General features: G+C 43.8%; 1 pseudogene; it reads left to right on the forward strand.

Moving 5' to 3' along the window:
* LOC115480938 overlaps positions 1 to 8,875 on the forward strand; it is a 39,370-nt pseudogene extending 30,495 nt beyond the window's left edge.
* Positions 8,876 to 13,973: the final 5,098 nt, after the last annotated feature.

Here is a 13,973-nt window from a genome sequence, read left to right on the forward strand (position 1 = left end):
GACAGTGGCATCTGGGGCTCTAAGTTTTTTTTTCCAATGTAATCATTTCTTTATTTATTAATTTTTCATTTACATCTGTAGATATAAATGGCAATATCAGAAAATGTAACACAAACAAATAACTGTTTACAGCCATTCCTGAAAAAATAAAAAGGAAAACTATTTTAAATTTGTCCACAATTAATGAATCAAGATACTAGGAAAAATAAAGAAAATAAGAAAACAACTAAATAGTTGTAACCTAAATTCATAGCGGTTGAGCAAAACAGGATTTTACAGCCAACGTAACAGCGTTCTCAATTAGTGAAGCAAATCTTCAGGAGGATTAACACCTTCCTTCAATACAAGAAATTCTAATAGTTTTGAGGGAGTAAAAAATATGTAATTAACTGCGTCAAGGGTTACATGGCATTTACAAGGGAACTTCAACAAAAAAGTAACGCCTATATTAATTATTCTAGACTTATACAGTAGGAATTCCTTTCTCCTCTTTTGTGTGCTCCTTGCCATGTCGGGGAAAATCTGAATTTTTGTCCCAAGAAACAGTCATTTAAATGACGAAAATACAGTCTGAGAATATTATTTCTGTCAAGTTCAAATGTCACTATTAAAGTTGTTCTCTCTGTAATCTCATTCAAAGAATTTTCAAGAAATTCAGTCAAGTTTAGATTTGAAGTAGCCTGAGGCTGTTCTTTTGTAGGTCTCACTACTCCAGAGATATACTGGGCCCTTGTTACAGGGGGATAACCCTCTGCAGGGATCCCCAGTATCTCACTGAAGTATTTTCTAAGCATATCTATTAATGGAATTAAAGGGGATTTGGGAAAATTCAATAGCCGCAAATTATTCCTCCTTCCATTATTCTCCAGATACTCCATCCTTCTTTCCTGAATCTCTTTATCTTTGACCAAAGTCACAGTTAAATCCTGCATCTGTTTAATCTCAGTTTCCATCTTTAGAATCTTTTCATTTTGTTCCTGGACTTTTGTAGATAAGTTCTGAGTAAATTGTTTCAGTTCTACAATTTCACCTTTTATAGAAAACATTTATTTGAAGTAAGGTGTTATTTACCTCAGGGGCGTAGCCAGACAGCAGATTTTGGGTGGGCCTAGTCAAGAAGTGGGTGGGCACCAAGTGTTCTCCTCCCCCCCCCCCCCCAATGCGATGAGGCCAGTATCAGCAGCTTAGGAAGCTTAGACTGCTGGAAAGCAGTGTTTTCAGCACCATCAGGGGGAGGTCTTCAGCTGGTGAAGCTTGGGATCCCCACTAGCTAGCACTAAATATGTGCTGCTATTGGGTGGGCCTGAGCCCTAAGTGGATGGGCCCCGGCCCACCCAGGCCCACCTGTGGCTACGCCACTGATTTACCTGCTGGATTGCCTCCCATAGCGTATTCATAGTCACCTGGGTAGGTCTTTTCATTCCTCCGCCTTCCCCCGGAGCGACTCCATGGGAAGCAGGGACCTCGATCAGCGTTTGTCCCTGAGATGTTAACTCCTTCCCTGGAGTTGAAGTACACGAGGGTCCTCCTTCCACAAACAGCATTTCTAGCTGTTGTGGCTCCACCGGTTCAACTATGCTTCCGGGTTGTGGAGGAGCAGTGAGAGGAGGGCTCAACGTCACGCCCTCAATGCTGCGCTCTGCATCCGAATGGGGCGAACCCGTCGAAGCAAGATCCTGCCCGCCATGGGTCCCGATTCCAAAAGATTCCAGCGTCGTCTGACGAGAGACTAGGGATGGCGCTGGTGCCTTGGAGGTAGGTGCCTGCGTCTTTCCCTTTCTTTTCCCCATCTAAAAGTCGGGGATAGAATTTCTCTGTCAGGGTCACTGTTGAGTCTCAGGAGCTCTGGAAACCTGCAACCGCTACTGACGCCATCTTGATCCGCTGGGGGGGGGGGGGGGGCTCTAAAGTTAATGAAGAAATGTAGTTTTGAAAAGAGAGTGCTTATGTAGTATTGCATCATACCTTATGCTCCTTATGCTATGAGTTTATCCTGTTTGGTTAGACTGGATGGAACGTACAGGTCTTTATCTGCCGTCACTACTATGTTACCATTATGAGCAAGCTGGGGCTGTAACTTACGGAAACATTTGCCCTGTGGTGATTATGAAGGTGGACCATAGTGCTTGGAATAGGGATAATGAGTACAGAAAAGGTGACTGTGCCAGTTGTTGAGTGGAGGACCTTGCTTAGACATTGCAATAAGTACATAAGTATTGCCATACTGGGAAAGACCAAAGGTCCATCGAGCCCAGCATCCTGTTTCCAACAGTGGCCAATCCAGGTCACAAATACCCGGAAAGGTCCCAAAAATGTACAAAACATTTTATACTGCTTATCCCAGAAATAGTGGATTTTCCCCAAGTTCATTTAATAATGGTCTATGGACTTTTCCTTTAGGAAGCAGTCCAAACCTTTTTAAAACTCCGCTAAGCTAACCGTCTATACCACATTCTCTGGCAACGAATTCCAGAGTTTAATTACATGTTGAGTGAAGAAACATTTTCTCCGATTCGTTTTAAATTTACTACATTGTAGCTTCATCGCATGCCCCCTAGTCCTAGTATTTTTGGAAAGCGTGAACAGACGCTTCACATCTACCCGTTCAAATCCACTCAATATTTTATAGGCCTCTATCATATCTCCCCTCAGCCGCCTTTTCTCCAAGCTGAAGAGCTCTAGCCGCTTTAGCCTTTCCTCATAGGGAAGTCGTCCCATCCCCTTTATCATTTTCGTCGCCCTTCTCTGCACCTTTTCTAATTCCACTATATCTTTTTTGAGATGCGGTGACCAGAATTGAACACAATGGTGTTTATGGTTGTGTTGAATAAGCTTGAATGGCGGTTGTATTGACTAGAAATTTTGGTACAATCATTGCAATAAACTAATCTTGAGTGTATAAATCTTATTTTAGGCATCTGTTCAAAAGCACTTATTAATCATTTACAACTAGTTAAAAATTTGGCTAGTAGATTGACCTTTGGTATATCTAAATTTGAGTCTCTTCAGCCTTTCTATTCCAAACTTCACTGACATACTTGCAGCTGTGAGAGTACAGTTCAAATTAGGTGTCACTGTCTTCAAAATGTTAACAATTCTACTTAGATCTAGTGACCTTACTACAGGGGTCTACTGCAGGATATAAAACTCAAAATCTCAGCTTAGATTTCTAATGTTCAGGAGGTTAAAATCAGTTAGACAACTCGCTTCCTCTATCCAGTATTTTTATTTATTTATTTATTTATTTGCTGCTTTTGTATCCCACATTTCCCCACCTCTTTGCAGGGTCAATGTGGCTTACATTATGCCGCAATGACAATCGTCATTAACGGAATGGGATGAACAGAGTATTACAATTAATGTACATAAGATGTCAAGAAAATTAGAAGAAAGAAATAATTAATACATATCAGATATGCAGAATGTAAGATAAGGTATAGCATTAAATGATAACAGTTTGATTAAAGTAACCAAATTAAGGAGTTCATTGTTGATTAGTTCTAATACAGATGTAATGGTGAGTCTTTTATGAAGGGTTCTTATTATAAGTCTTGTTAATAGGTTAGTTTTCAGTAACTTCCGGAAGGCTGGCAGATCGTGTTTAGTTTTTAAGGCATTCGGTAGTGCATTCCAACGTTGCACGCAGATGTAGGAGAAACTGGATGCATATAATGATTTGTATCTAAGTCCCTTACAGTTGGGGTAATGGAGGTTTAAGAGGGTGTGTGAAGAACTTTTTGTGTTCCTTGCTGGCAGGTCTATAAAGTCTAACATATATATTGGGGCCTCTCCGTGGATGATCTTATGAGCCAAGGTGCATACCTTGAATCAGCTTCCTTTTAATTTAAGATCATGTACTCATCATTTTAAGTTTAGAAAGAATCTGAAAGCTTTTCTATTTCGTAAAGTTGGCTTATCATTGAATTAATTGGATTTGCTGAATTTTGAAATCTTTTATCTGTAATTCCCGGACAAACTTGTCCCGTTCTTGTTTTATGGAATCCGTCCTTGAACTGAAGCGGTAGAGGCAGAATGCAAGAACTGGTGTAACATAATATAATATAACATTGTGGGACATCTGAAGTAGTTTTAGTTCATTTTAAAAGTCATTACTGTTGATGGGTGTCAACCGGGTATGATTGTTGCAGAAACAGCTGTTGCTAGGATGAGTTTCTTACTGATTTATTATTAAGGTGATTGTTCTGGCAGCTGTTAACAGCTGTAAGCAAGGTAATTGTGATGGGATGCCTTCCATTAATAGGTGACCATGCATTGGAGAAAAATGTATGGGCCAGTTTTCAGTTCCTGCAGTCAGTGTTTTTTTTTTTTTTTTTTTAAATCGCCAGCTATGGTGCTTAATAAAACACATATATTTACCACTGCTGAATATGTGTATAGGCCTATCATTGGCAGAAACTACCAATAATGATGATATTCAGCCACTATCCATAGTGAATTTAGGCCTAAATCAAATTGCTTAGTTAAACAGATGGGGAGGGGGGTCAATATTCAAAGGGTTCAGGCAAGCAGGAGATGTTCACGCCTGGTTAAACCCAGCTGATCTGACCAGCTGGTAATATTCAGCGGCACTTGACTGGAAATGCAGCTGAATATCTTTACTGACCAGCCATTCCCTGATCGGCTAGTGTAGGGGTGGTTTGGGGGCAGAACTTGGGTGGATCCAGCACTTAGCTGGTTAGCAGCGATATCAGAGTTCGCTAACCGCCTAAGTAAGCACATAAAGTTAGGATAGAACAAAAGCTGTCCTAACTGTATGCACCGAGTTAACTGGGAACTGGTCTGAGTACCAACTAGTGCCTGGTTAAATTCCAGGTCAGTACACGTACCCAGATATTGAAAGCTGGGAACCACACATGCCCCAGCATTTGACTATCCGGGGTTAGGTTAGCCCACAACTGGGAGCAACGTATAAGGAGCTGAATATCATTGCTCTGAAATTCTATATAATCTACGATGTCCACATAATTTAATTGGATAACTAGTCATTAATGAGCAATAACTGGAGGCTAACAACTAAATATTGACATTAATTGGCACCAATTAGGATTTGCACATTCATCTGGCTGCTCGCTATTCTGTAATGCTGGGGGCCCTGAAAAGTGGGAGACCTCCAACTGCGTTTCTGGCAGTGGAGGGCAGTGTTTCAATATTGTGTTTTCAATTGCTAGGGTTAAGCAGGTTCTCTGGAGTACTGCAAAGCTTGTCTGTCTCTCCCTATTGAAACTGTGATGGTGAAACAGCACCCCCCACTGGCAGGACTGTAGATGGAGGACTCCCGCTCAGCTTAGAGGGAACAGAAGTACTCAAATCCCATAGTGTGCAACCCAAAAAGGGGTGTGGCCATGGGAGGGGCATGGGCATGTCAGGGGCATTCCAAAAAGTTGGGCGCAGTGTTATAGAATATGTGGGATTTGTGGCCAACTTGCATGCCAAGACTTACACTAGTTTCAGCTGGCATAGTCCAGTGCCCAGAGTTTGACATGGGAATCCACTAAGTGTTTAGTGCTGATTTTTTTTCCTGTGCCGCATTTTGAGCATCATTTATAGAATTCCCTCCTACATGTACAGTTAAGTGGGAAGTAGAGAGCTGCACAGGAACAAGGTTAGCAGGAATCTCCTCCGGGTCCAAGGGACTCCCACAGGGATGGACGCATGTCCTGCAGGGATACCCTCCAGGTCCACGGACTCCCACAAGGATGGAGGCAGATCCTGCGGGGATCCCCTCCAGGTCCATGGGACTCCCGCAGGGATGGACACAGGTTCTGCAAGGTTCTCGCAGAAGTGTAGTGCCAGGCCAGCATACCTATCCTTTCCTTGCGCCATGGCAATTATAATATGGTTGGTAGCATTGAAATCCCCATATACACTGGGGGGGGGGGGGAGTTATCAACATGAGCTACTGTTGAGCTATTTTACCACAAAAGTCGGGTTATTTTAGCATAGGGGACAGGCGGGATGGAGGAGATTACTTGCAGGGAAGATCGTGGATGGAGGAGATGTCAGTGGGGACGGGTGAAATTTCTGTCCCCGTGCAACTCTCTAGTTGGAAGCCCTCATTCCACCCTAACTCTGCTCTGGCAATATATGGAAAGTACTCACAAATACAAAACATTCCCACTGTAATTACTAAATACTCACTTAAAATAATAATATGAGAGGAAAGAGCCTCAGAAGGACCGGATAGTACACAATATAGAAGTGAATTTGAAATATTTTGAAATGTCGGGCAGCGAGAGCATTGAGTCCCAGATGCAGTGGCAGCATCAGATTTGTAACTGAAGCGAATGACTGCCTAAGAAGCTGCTGATTATTATGTTTGAAGAGTTTTTTTTTCCAAATGAAGACATTTTCTACGTGAACTTAAGCTGCGTGTTTTTGAAGTCTAAATAAAGGAATAAATGAAGGAGAGGTTTTTTTTTAAGCCGATGATTGCAAGAAGGGAGCAAAAACGCTTCTGTTAAGTTACCCGGTCCCTCTGAGGCTTTTTCCTTTCATATTGTTATTTTAAATGAGTGTTTAGTAATTACAGTAGGAATTTTTAAATATTTGTGATTACTTAATACCACTCTTCTCATTATAAGGTTAAAGTTGGTTGACTATATGGAAAGTGACAGGGCATTTAGGGGGATTTTTGGTGGCAATATCTCTATGGATAGAGGAATTATACATGTAGGGCTGCTGCTAAACATATCTGTATAAGGTGCCTAAAAAATCCACGCAGTAAACAATTCCAGCTAAGCGTATTTTATAAGCGGTACATAGATTTAGGCACATTATATAGAACTAATGGAACCATGCCCGTTTCCTCAACAATGAAACGGGCCCTAGGAAGGCTGTCATGTAAGCTTTTTTTTTCTCTCACCCCTGCCCTCCCCTCCATGTCCATCAATTCTTCCCTCCCCTCCATGTCCAGCGATTCTCCTCTTCCCTGCCCTCCAATCCGTGTCCCGCGATTCTCTCCTCTACTGTCCTCTCATCCCATCCATGTCCATCAATTCTCCTCTGCCCTGCCCTCCCCTTTCCTCCCCTCCCCCCCTCGATGTCCCGCGATTCTCTCCTCCCCTCGATTTGTACCTGAACTTTCTCTGGCTGATTGGCACTGGCTTCCGTTCCGTTCATAACATCCCTCCTGACATCAGCTCGCCTCCAGCGTTCCCTTCCCTCTCACTGTTCTGCCCTCTGACGTCGTTACGTCTTGACGCGAGGGCGGGACAGTGAGGAGGAATGGAACGCAGGAGGCTGGCTGACGTCAGGAGATGTTACGAACCCAGGCAGCCAGACATGGAACGTTAGAGGTGCAAATTATTATATAGGATATGCTTAATTAATGTCTCAGCGCCTAAAACTATGTTCCTGCAATTATACCAACAAAAACATAGCATAAATCCCTACGCATAGGTTTACGCACACTGGGCTATATTCTATAAATAGAAGTGTAGTTTTTGGAACACCCACAAAACACCTGCTTCCCCTACCCTTAACCATGCCCCTTTTTGGCTGCGCGCAGTTCATTACAGAATACGCTTAGCGAATTGTGCATGTAAATTTTAATTATTGCCAATTAGTGCTCATTATTGCTTGTTAGGTAATGTTATCAATGCTGAGTAGCTTGTTAAGCCAATTAAGTTACGCGTTGTTATGGAATACATTTAGCTTTCAGCACGGAAAGCTAGGCGCTCTATATAGAATCCAACAGATCACACTTTTTGAATATTGACCCCCATAATCTCTAGTGGTGGTGGCAGTGAGGATGTTTTAACTGAATAACCATACTTAAGTTTCAAGGCATGACTGCAACTCAACAGCTAACAAGTGATCATTGCGATTTTTGTCACATTTGCAGAAGGAATTGACTTTCACTGTTTGCCTCCAGTACCGATACCAAGAGATGGATGACTATATCCAGGAGAACAGGAGTGTGAATATTGGGAAACCACTGGTTTCAAAGCTCAACCTTCAAGAAGATAGTTCAGTGGGCGTCTCAAGGGCTCAGCTCCCAGTGGCCAGCATAGACTCTTGCCAAGATGGAATTGTACACACGTTCCAGGGTCCAGGCAGCCCTACACTTCCCTGCCTTGGTGGGGAAGTTTCTGGTGACTCATGTCACAGCAGCTACTGTCTCAGCGGCCAGTGGGAGCCTGTACTGGCTGGCCTCCTACAGGCAAATGTGCCAGAGGAAAACCAAAGCCCTGATACTGTGATGACGCTGTAGCGCCTGCTGTACCGTACCATGCTGAGTTCAAAACCAGGATTCTTATTTGACAACAAGCTCAAGAATGCCTTTCTATATTTTCAGATCCAAAATTGTGCAGGCCAGGTTGGAACTTGGATGCTACATGGAGGTGTGTACAGGATTCTCAACATATTCAGTCACCCAAGAGCCCAATATGTGGGGCACTGCAGCATAAGGTCATTCATGTGAACAGCACTATGCCCCCATAACTCAAATGCAACCAGGGCCTGAGGTGCTGCTGAGAAAGTTTCATTTCTGTAAGTTATTATCTTTCCCTGCCGATCTATTGTTACTTTAGAAATAGAAGAGAGAGGGAAGGGATATGAGGTGAACGGCTGGAGTATCACACTCAGCTTCCTTGTACCAGTTTCTGCTTTTCCTAACAGAGACAGGTTGCTGGTGTTGAATGGGCCCAGTCTCTGCAGCTAAGCCAGTTAGTGGAGGGAGGTGAGGACTGAGGAGGAAGCAGCCTCCATTTAGAGAGCCACTATCTTTAACCTAGCATCCATTAACTCTGCTAGCCTACTCAGCCATTTAAGACTATCCCATTCAGGATGGGTGGTAGGGTGAGGGGAGGAAGAAGGACAATATTTATTTGTTACATTTATACCCCACATTTTCCCACCTGTTTGCAGGCTCAATGTGGCTTACAAGTACTGTAAAGGCATTTGCCGTTACGGTTGATAACAAATACAAAATTGTGTTGTGGTCAGATGAGGTAGGTGTGAGTCAGGCGTCATTGGGTCAAGGGGAATGGTAGTGGTAAGTTGTCCAGTGCGATCCTTGCTTATGTTGTGTTGCTGGGTGTGGGGGGTTAAGTTGGATCGGAGGGATAGGCTTTTTTGAAGAGGTGAGTTTTTAATGATTTCCTGAAGTTTAGGTGGTCATGCATTGTTCTCACAGCATGCGAGAGTCCGTTCCATAGTTGTGCGCTCAAGTAGGAGAAGCTAGATGCATATGTTGTTTTGTGTTTTAACCCTTTACAGTTGGAGTAATGTAGGTTTAGGTATGATCGTGCTGATTTTGATCTGTTTCTAGTTGGTAGATCTATGAGATCTGTCATGTACCCTGGGACTACGCCGTAGATGATTTTATGGACCAAAGTGCAGATTTTGAAGAAGATCCGTTCTTTGATTTTGCGCTTTCAGGGAACAATTTTTTAAACTGCCCACATTGCTGCAGAGTATGTTAGTATTTTTAAGCTGTGAATTATGCACCAGTTTTCAAAGTGAAAAGTTCATGATAGCTACCTTTCTTTTCAAAACGGCTTGAGGGGAAAGTGCCCAAGGACACTTGCGTGCACTTTGCTGGGTTTTTGGATTTTTGAAAATCCAAAACTGCATGTTGCTTTGTTCCTTGACCTAACTTCATCTGGGAACCCAAGTCAAAGTGCATGTGTTGTGAAACAATGAGAATCTGTGTATGCATACATAGAGTGGGAAGTATCCAAATAGCCTACTGACCTGGGGAAATCGATTTGTCCTCTTAAGGGGGCAATGTTGTAAAGCTTTTTCTGGATGTAAAGCTTGTACATGTGGGAAATAGCTCTTATAAACTAGAGGAACTGAAAGATTGTGCCTATTTTTGCACAAACCAGGCCAGATTCAGTAAATGGTGCCAGTTCTATAAAGGTTGATTAGTTCTAAGCGACCTTTATAAAATATCGCTTAGCGTGGATTCCCACACTCACTGATCATCAATGCATCATACATCCACTTCTGACCCTCATCCCCCGTAATTCCACATCACTCATACATTTACTCACAGAAATATGTACACCATCAGGCATATTTTCAAAGCACTTTGGGAGGCTAAGTTCCATAGGTTTCTATGGAACTTTGGGAGGCTAAGTGCTTTGAAAATATGCCTCCATATGTCTTTGTGTCTTAATACTGCCCTTTAAGCTTCCCATTGTCTCTTTCCAATGTTTCAATGTTGATGTCCCATTGTTATATTCCTAACGATACTTCGATGGTCTCGCATAACTTGTACAATGTAACCCATAACCAAGTTGTAACAAATGTATTTCCATTATTCATATCTTATTGTAAGCCACACTGAGCCCGCAAAGAGGTGGGAAAATGTGGGATACAAATGCAATAAATAAATAAATAAATAAACTTTGGGTGCAAGGACTTAATACCTGCTGAAACCTGGTGTAAATGCTGGCATACAACTAATGGCAGTTGGGGGTGTAAATGACTGTATTCTAGAACACTGTGTCTAAATGTAGGGAATGTCCCTGACCTGCCCCTGGCCACACCCCCTTTTGTGTTCTGAGTGAGACAACTTGGGCACGCAGTGTTATAGGAGAGGCTGCTGCCCACTTGAATCTTCTGTTGCTGTCCAACTGCTGATATATCACAGCACTAAAGCTGGGGAGTGATGCTGACTATCACCTGTGACTGACCCCAAAAAAAGCAGGCCAGTCAGGAGGCGGTGCTGGGGAGGAACTGGAACTTATGTGGGCAACGGCAATATTCAGCTGTCCTAAATTCACCTGCTTATCTTATGCGGGCCCCTGCTAAATATCAGGCCGGGTCCCACATTAAAAAAAGGTCTCTTATCCCTCTGATCTCCCCTCCTGCCCCCTGACAAGGTCCGTAGGTCCCCCACCCCACCCAATGTGCTGTAGAGCCCCTCCCATCCCCCCCATAGGTCAGCATACCCCCTCACCTCTCGATCCAATAGGATCCTCCCCTGGGGTCTACCTGACCCCCCTGGTGGTCCAACAGAGCATTGGGGATAGGAATGAATCCCCCTCACTCCTGCCTCTAGCAGCAGCTTCCTCAAAGTGGCTGGTGTGACCTCTTGTGCTACTTGCAGTACTGCGAGACTGCCACGAGAGGTCAAGGCAGCTACTTTGGAGGAAGTTGCCACTAGGGGCAAGACCGAGGGGTGTTCACTCCTGTCTCCGATGCTCTGCTGGACCACCAGTGAGGTTAGGTAGGCCCCGAGGGCAGCACATCCGGGAGAGGGGGCCAGGGGGCCTACAGACCTCTTTGGGGGTGGGATGGGAGATCAGAGGGCTAAGAGACCTTTTTTTTTAAAAATGCTGGTCCTGGCCTGATATTCAGCTGGAGGCAACATAATAGTCTTATGTGGGCCCAGCTGAATATTGGCTGGATCTGTATAATCTCTGGTGGCCAGTCCACAAAATGTTAGCCCCGATATTCAGTGCTGGTGCCCAGACATAGCCTGGCACTGAATATCGGGGTCTAATCTAACCAGCGACGATCAGTGTTTAAAACAACGCTGACCGCCGCCGGCCGAGTATCAGGGGGACTGTGGTTTGGACTTTTGCTACAGGCTTGAAAATGCATCCAAATGTTAAATGACTCCCATATTAAGAAATACACAGTAAGTACAGGACATCTGGCGAGCTAGCTTAGTTTTGATAAAAATTAGAGTTACTGATCTAGAGATACGCAAAAAAAGGGTCAGGATTTCATGGCATCGAGGCCGATATTCAGACTGTGGGAGTTAGACTGGCCAACTCCCGCGGTTGGCACTGGGCTTGGAGATTCAATATTGGGCCGTTTCCGGTGATTGGCATTGAATATCCGGTTTATTTTTGGCCAGTTCAAAGATAACCGGCTAAGTCTTTAAACCTGCCGAAGATATACCAGGTTTTCATGTGGCCAAATATGACTGTAAAACCCATTTAAAAATAGCTGGTTATATCGGCTGATATAACCAGTTAACTGCTAGCCGCTAACCGGGGATATTCAGCGGTGGATACCCGGCTATCCCCCGCTGAATATTGGGGGGAAAGCCAGTTACGCACTATTTAATAGTCAGCAGCCATTCTGGCCGGTTAAATATTGCTGATTTTTGGGGAGATTGTGCCCTAGAGCTTGTCTCTGGGCATGAGTTTTGTGTTAAAATTTCCTTGTCACTATCAGGCATATTTTCAAAGCACTTGGCCTTCCAAAGTTCTATAGAAACTTATGGAACTTTGGAAGGCTAAGTGCTTTGAAAATATTATTTTTTGAGGGTAAAAAGTATTCCCTTTTTGGCCAACGACAGCTTCTGGACTTTATTGTATTTGAGGAGGGCTTGAGGGTAAAGATCTAATGACAGTTAGAACAGGCAGGTTGGAATGTAGTGGAAGACGTGTCTCGCACTGAGTTATAGAGGGGCATAATTGAACGAAAACGCCTATCTCCATGGGCGTTTATCTCCGAGAACGGGTCCGTGAAGGGGCGGACCGAACCATATTTTCGAAAAAAATAGACGCCCATGTTTTATTCAACAATGTGTGAGCTGGGCGTTTTTGTTTTTCAGCGATAATGGAAAATGAAAGCGCCCAGCTCAAAAACGAATAAATCCAAGACATTTATTCGTGGGAGGGGCCAGGATTCGTAGTGTACTGGTCCCCCTCACATGCCAGGACATCAACCGGGCACCCTAGGGGGCACTTTTACAAAACCAACAAAACAGGTAAAAGAGCTCCCAGGTGCATAGCACCCTTCCCTTGTGTGTTGAGCCCCCCAAATCCCCCTCAAAACCCACTGCCCACAAGTCTACACCATTACTATAGCCCTAAGGGGTGAAGGGGGGCACCTACATGTGGGTACAGTGGGTTTGGGGGAGTTGGACGACTAATAAGCATTAAGCAGCACAATTGTAACAGGTAGGGGGGATGGGCCTGGGTCCACCTGCCTGAAGTCCACTGCACCCCCTAACAACTCCTCCAGTGACCTGCATACTGCTGCCAGGGAGCTGGGTATGACATTTGAGGGTGAAAATAAAAATTTGTGAAACATCATTTTTTTGTGGTGGGAGGGGGTTAGTGACCACTGGGGGAGTCAGGGGAGGTCATCCCCGATTCCCTCCAGTGGTCATCTGGTCATTTAGGGCACTTTTTGGGGCCTTATTCGTGAAAAAACAGGGTCCAGGAAAAGTGTCCTAAATTCTAGCTAAAAACGCATACTTTTTTCCCATTATCAGTGAAATGCGCCCATCTTTGTTCGGCAGATAACCACGCCCCAGTTCCGCCTTCGCCACACCTCTGACACACCCCCATCAACTTTGTCCGCATCCACGACGGAGTGCAGTTGAAAACGTCCAAAAATCGGCTTTCGATTATACCGCTTTATTCGGTTTTGTGAGATAAACGTCCATCTCCCGATTTAGGTCGGAACTTGGGCGTTTTTCTCGTTCGATTATAAGCAGGATAGTATGTTTATTTCCTGATTTTTTTTTCCTGGTTCTTGATCCTGATTTCCTTTATTGTGGATGAACATATTTTGCTATTTTCCTTCTGTATTTATCCTGGATTTTCTATTGATGATGTGCATTATTGCCCTGATTCTTCTGTGAAATGTAAATGCAAAATTTATTACAAATAAAATTGAATACAAAATTTGAGTTATGGGATTCTGGCTTTTCATCTTTGTAGCTGGTGTAAATTTGTGCATCAGTACTTTTGCAGTATTGGGGCTAGATCTGGGAGCCTGTCTTATAAAAGCCTCGATGGGGTCATTTTACTAAGCCACACTAAAATCTGGGCTTAATGCAAGTTAATGCAGGACTTGCTGGAGGATGTGGTATCTGCGGTTATCATATCTGGGTTTAAAAAAAGGTTTGGACAAGTTCCTGGTGGAAATGTCCATAGTCTGTTATTGAGACAGACATGGGGAAGCCACTGCTTGGCCCGGGATTGGTAGCATGGAATGTTGCTACACTTTGAGATTCTGAATGGAATCTTGCTACT

This window comes from Microcaecilia unicolor, chromosome 11 (assembly GCF_901765095.1).
Source record: "Microcaecilia unicolor chromosome 11, aMicUni1.1, whole genome shotgun sequence".
NCBI classification, from domain to species: domain Eukaryota; kingdom Metazoa; phylum Chordata; class Amphibia; order Gymnophiona; family Siphonopidae; genus Microcaecilia; species Microcaecilia unicolor.